Source organism: Miscanthus floridulus, chromosome 18 (assembly GCF_019320115.1).
Source record: "Miscanthus floridulus cultivar M001 chromosome 18, ASM1932011v1, whole genome shotgun sequence".
Classification (NCBI taxonomy): Eukaryota; Viridiplantae; Streptophyta; class Magnoliopsida; order Poales; family Poaceae; genus Miscanthus; species Miscanthus floridulus.
In genome coordinates this window covers 21,099,047-21,105,308 of record NC_089597.1, presented here as the reverse complement: position 1 = coordinate 21,105,308, position 6,262 = coordinate 21,099,047, and the positions used below count along the sequence as shown (strand labels likewise).

Genomic DNA, 6,262 nt, shown 5'->3' with positions numbered 1-6,262 from the left:
AGTCTAATTCTAAGATGATCTAGAAGGCATGACAATATCGCTAAATAAACCTCCAAGCCGAGTTGTAGATCCCCTTGCAATGAACATGCATGTTTGCTAGTGTGAAAAAAAATCAAAGAAGCACAACAAAATTCAGAACAAAGTAATGAATAACCATTCCACATATCCAAGAATGTAATGTACTCCATCTAATGAAGAACTGGCTAACCAATATGAAAAATAAAATTGTCACCATACCATCTAGTGCATTTATTTCAATGCTAATGGCATACGAAAGGCATTAGCAACGAGAAGGTCGATGACAACATTATGGTACCAGCAACATGATCTGAGCCGGAGAGAGAACAAGAAGAGTAATTACATGGAATTAGTTGAAGGCAGTGCCATGACATCTGCACTATGCTTTCTCGAGCCATATCACCGTTGTTGCCTCGCGTGCCGTTTGCCGACGCATTGCCGGTTGTCGCTGTACCGCTGAGAGAGCTGCTGCGGCTGCGTCACGGAGAGTCATGGCAGAGACATGTGGCTGCACCGCCTGGAATTATGGTGGCATCGTGGAGAGCTATGGCTATACTGGCGATAATTGTGGCTCTATCTCCATCGCGGATAATTGTGGCTGTGTCGCGGTGAGCTCGTTCGCCGCCAGTGGCGCTGGCACACAGTATGGGTCTTGCATGTCGTCGCTTGTTGTCCTTGCCATCAATTGCTGATGTATCGCTAGAGGATTAGGTGGCTAGGACTGGGAGCCGCGCGTCATTTGCCAGTATGACTACAGCCGTCGCCGCAGCACCTCAAGCTCGACGGCGGTGTCCATGAGCTGGTTCTCCAGGTCTTGGATTACTCTGCAGCAGCCGCGCACGGGGTCCGCCGCGCATAGGTTGGACTCGTAGATGATGGTCTGCACGCACACGTCCTGTCTCGGCGGTGGAACCTTCTGGAGCATGCGCTGCAAGCTCTTGACGCCGAACATTCGGAGCACGTTGCGGAACTTGTTGGGCTCATCGGCGACGAAGTAGTGCTTCAGGAGGCAGTTCGGCGGGCACTTGCACCGCGGGTGCCTGCACGCAGCGCATGATGACGGCGGTGGCGAAGGCACCGACTCGCCTCTGCTGTCAGATGACGGCACCACGTGTGGGGGTGAGGACGAGGGCGCGCTGCTGGTGCTAGGGACTAGGGCCGGGGGCGAGGACGAGGAGGGATCCTGTAACTGAATCGACCAAATCATAAGAACGTAAGTACAAAAACAATCACCGAAGCGATCAAATTCATGTACTTAAGCTCCCATAATCCCGGTAGTCCAAAAATCACGAAGGATTTCAACCAACTCTCGACATACAAACCAAGACCGTAGTGATTCAACACAACACATCATCCGTTACAACATTTCACAAGTAGCATTCGGATTACATCCATCAGAGTTCAAATAAAATATTACAAACCAAGTTCGAATATGCGGAAGCAACATAGTTTAGTACATAACTTCATAGTTTCAAATACATTGCCAGATCTGAGTCATGTCCCACAAAAGCATCATCAGGTACGAGAACTAGGAGAGACCGCACCCAACGGTCTAGTCTTCATCCCCAGCTGGGAGAAGGCAGTACTTGTAGCAACCAAAGTAGAACTGGTCATCTGCAACAGGTGGGAGATAAACCCTGAGTACGAGAAGGTACTTAGCTAGACTTACCCGTCAAAACCAGAAATAAAAGACACTAAGGGTCATGTAAGGCTTATGAGGTGGGCTAGCTTGACACAGTTGCATAAAGAGCTTATGATTATAGTAACCTAATTTAAACTTAGCATCAAGCTTATCATCATTTACCTGTCCACTAGATTAGCACTTGTACTAGAGCACTCACTTATTAGGAGCAAACAATATTAATCATAGGAGGTATAATAAGGTTGTCATCATCATATCATCATTTCCAAACCATTATGTTATTTAGTGTATCTACTTTGGAGATAAGTCCGTCAAGTTCTCACTAACCGGGAGAGACGGCGACTCGAATCGAATTACAACTCAGCTGAGGGGGTATTCCTAACTCTCACCCTGGCATACTTAGCAAGGGTAGCCGTGGGTCACCTTTGGAACAACTTAGGAATCAAATTCGCGGGTTCGATCAGCGCCAGCACTCTCAGGGATTACCCTTCTACCAGGACAATCAGGACTTTTAAATCACCTGCCCTTGGACTCACACCTACGGCTCCCTTCCGAGGCGCACTTTATACTTATCGACTCCCGGCCTGAGGTGAGCTACTCGGCTTCGTAGTCGGTCTCCAGACCCGGCCAACTAAGAGAGAGGCATGCGTTCAACATGAACAGGAAAGGCTCCAAGATTCAGTCCTTAATCGACACAGATGGAGTCACTGCAAACCGGCAAGCCTCCGTCCGGTCTTCATTTCAAATTAAGACTGGTTCTTTTCCACGATAACAAATATAGCCAACCGTGCCATATGTATCTTTCTATATCTCGCAGGTGACAGGAAATCACCTGACTTCTACCGTGTTTAAGCAGGGCTAAGCACTACACGAGCCTGAGCTACATAGGATTCAGGGTATCAATATTTGGACAAGGATTGGATAACCAATGCAACAAGTGTTTGCATCCAACACCTAAACCTAATGCAACAATATATATATGTAACAATAATACTGTAACTGCATTTCAAAAATTAGGAGGCTTAATATGCTCCGGGGCTTGCCTTTCACAAAGTTGCACGGACGGTGATCCGGGCACTCAACGGCGACCTCGTCTGGCACTTCTCCTGAACCTCCGGTGTCGGCTACTGCTGCTCGCTCGGTTCCTCGAATTCCAGCAGGGTCACACCCTCTAGTACACCTATTGCATGCCAATGCACAAGATAAATATCATGGATGTATAAGGAATGACATGATGCTCATGATGAATGAATCACAGTAAGTGTTTACGAAAGCATCACTGGACACTCGTTTATCGAGTAAGAATAGCCCTATTCAAATCACTTTAAAACAGGTATCTAACTTAACTTGAAGAACAAGATCAACTTACCTAACTTGCATAACCTAAGATAAAGATGCTCATCTTCAGTTAAAGGCCTAACACCTAGGAACATTACCACAACTTAGAAATAGTAAAGGCATACTTTAAACAACAGTTAAAGTTTCATATGCACACGGGTAGTTCCTTAATTCAATCACAACAAGAGTTCTACAAATCCAAATGACTTGCATGAGGACATTCTGGAAAGCTTATGAAATTCTCTACAAATCATTTGTAAACATCAAAGCATGATTCTTACATTAACCAAATCAAATTCCAGTAAACCTAGAATCTGTCCAGAAATGACAGGGTTACTAAATTAATTATTTAATGATGATGCAAAAGCATAATTAGACCAAACCAAGTTTACCAACATGTTTTGCATACTAGAGAAACATCAGAAAGTATAGTGCCAACTTCTAAACAATTTATTTAATGCCCTTTTCTAATTTCTTTAGTTAATTAGGTGATTAAAGCAATATATAGTAAAACTATTCAGAAAAATCTACAAAAATTACAGTAGCTATCTCATGCTTCACATAGACTACCATAAAAATTTCAAAGCCATTGGGCAAGCATAACTTGTTGTATCCAAAATAACAGGTGGCATGTCTATTTTTAGCATAATTAGAAAACCCTAATGAAAAGTGTCAAGCAACAAATTTCACATTTTTCCTAGCATTATTCTAGCATAAGAATAGCACTCACCAAATTTTATCTTTACTCGATCTATAGAAAAATTATGAAAATTCACACAAGATCCATCCATGCAAACAAGAGAATTTTATATCTCCTACATACAGTGTCCAAAATATATGAAAATTTAACTACAAGCTATTCATGATATGAGAAGTACACCATAAAAATTTCATGCCATTTGGATCTACATAGAAAAAGATATAATTATCCCTAATTCCTCCATGATTAAAAGAGATAAATAGAAACTCCCATTTTCATAACAGAACATGGCATAAATCATATTTTTAATATAAACTAGACATTATCATGAACTTAGCAAAATTGGAACCACATCATTTGAAGCTACCAACTAGGAGATACATATTTTTGAATCTATACACAAATCTATGAAAAGAATAAACCAAAAATAAATTTGAAACCCTACTCTACTGCTGGGCCGGCCCGGTCAGACTCAGCGGCCCATGCAACACGCGCTGGCGTGGCCCAACGCGACGTGTCCCACGCTGGCTCCCGCCTTGACTCAGTGACTGACGACGGGACCCCACACGATAGAGCGACAGACAGGGGAAGAGAGGAAGACGACGGCGCAACTCGTCACCGGTGGCTCCTTTGGCGAGGTTAGCGGTGCTACGGCGGTCACCTCACCCGTGCGCATCTAGTGGTGCCCTCAATTGAAGCTAGTGCTGCGGCTACAGGGGGTGACGACAATCATGGTGGCGCACGACCACGGCAGGGCCGGCTCCGGCGAGACGACTGCGTCTCGGCCCTAACGGGTGACTCTATGAGCTTCGGTAGCGTTCACCGGACCTAGCGCAAGGGATAGAAGAGACGGCAAGGGACGCAATGATAGTTGGCCACATGGAGCGCCAACTTTGGCGAGTCCCGACATGGCGGCGGTGGAAGAACTGGCGAATACATGCTTACCAAGACTCAATTGACTCGATTGAACGGTGGAGGTGGTAGAGGGGATCACAGCGAGGCTCTGGGCAAACTGGGCAACGTGTTTTTGTAAAGACGCGTGAGCTAGGCGAGGGTGAAGGCTCGGCCAGCAATGGCGGGCGGCTGTGGCTCGGTGCTGCGCATAGTGAAGACGAAGGAGAAGCAAATGGAGCAGGCGAGTGCGTCGGGCAAGCGCTGGCCTTCTTCTGGAGCGCGGATGCGTGACGTGGTGGCGTCGGCAGAGCATGAGCGCCACGCGGCGAGCAGCTCCTGCGCCGGTCAGCCACGGCAGACTCTGCCCGTTTTTCTGAATTTTTCGTTTCAGTGTTCGAAGACGATTACTGACAGACAAACTTAAGCGTGATGGATCTCTTAAACCGTGATGATTTAGTGGAAATAATGTATACGAAAGTTGTAGAGCTATGGTAGGGCTACAACTTTGATTTATACATCAACAGCTAATTCACCCTGTATCCTGAGTTGTATCAAGCCAAAGGTGGCTCAATCAAACTGAAAATGGATTATGACTTAGCAATTCTTCCAAGTGTGAAATAAGCATGGAATTCTGAATTGTGGGCCATGTTTGAGCATGTTCTAGCCATTTTCATGAGATGATCATAAAACAACTTTTGTTCCTTGATAAATTAGCTACAACTTTGGTAAAGAGTACATAGCCATGCAAGGTCCCTAAGCTGGTCTTTTGAAACAGTCAAACAGTGGCACTCCAAGGGTCAATTCAAGTCAAACCTCCATTTGAGGGCATTTTTGTCATTTTGATCTATATGAACAATGTCCCAACAATTACCCTAAGTATAGTTAAGGTGTATTAGACCATAATCAACCACTTTACACAAATGCTATACCCATTTCAAAGATCACATGTGATGAAGCAACAAAACAAGCAATTCACCCAAATGTTGCAATTCAATATTTCATGACTTTGTTGTTATTTTATACTTGTCATATTACTACCATGTTGCCATATTTCAAGGTATAAGAAACTCATGTTGCATTCACATGTTGCACTACTACCATTCATAAGCAACCAAGTATGAAACAATCAGAATTTGCGAATGTTGCATATGTATGTTTCAGTGACAATGGCATGATGACATAGATGATGCATATGTTTATGAAATGAATGCAATTATGTGGAAGCCAAACACCTAGGGTGTTACAGATCCGAGGGCGAGGAATATGACGGTGAGGTGGATTCTGATGAAATCACGCCGCCAGATGACGAAGACCACGTCGGCGCATCTTGCGCCGCCGGTGGTGTTGGCATGCTGCTCCGTGATTCGTAGGCAGCCCACGCAGGATGCTGCCTGCTCAAGCCCCCGAGTCCTCAAGCCACCATTGCCCGCTGGCCGCCGGCCGCCGCCGCCGCGGCTGCTCCCACGCCCAACGCCCTCCGCGGCGCCGATCGATCGGACGGTAGTCGGTCGCTGCCAAACTTCTGCGCATTCGTAAGTGGGTTGAATTTTATTTATGGGCTGAATTATCCATCCGTTGTATTTATGACTATTTCTGTAGGTCTGGTAAGGCTTCAGTTCTGATCGACAAGAATGATACAACATTTTTTTAAATGAACACAACATTTGGAT

The 6,262-nt window shown here is 45.2% G+C and overlaps 1 pseudogene; it reads right to left on the bottom strand.

Annotated features, from left to right (window-relative positions):
- Positions 1 to 541: 541 nt before the first annotated feature.
- LOC136522795 (protein LATERAL ORGAN BOUNDARIES-like) lies at positions 542 to 5,943 on the bottom strand (annotated as a pseudogene).
- Between the last annotated feature and the right edge of the window lie 319 nt (positions 5,944 to 6,262).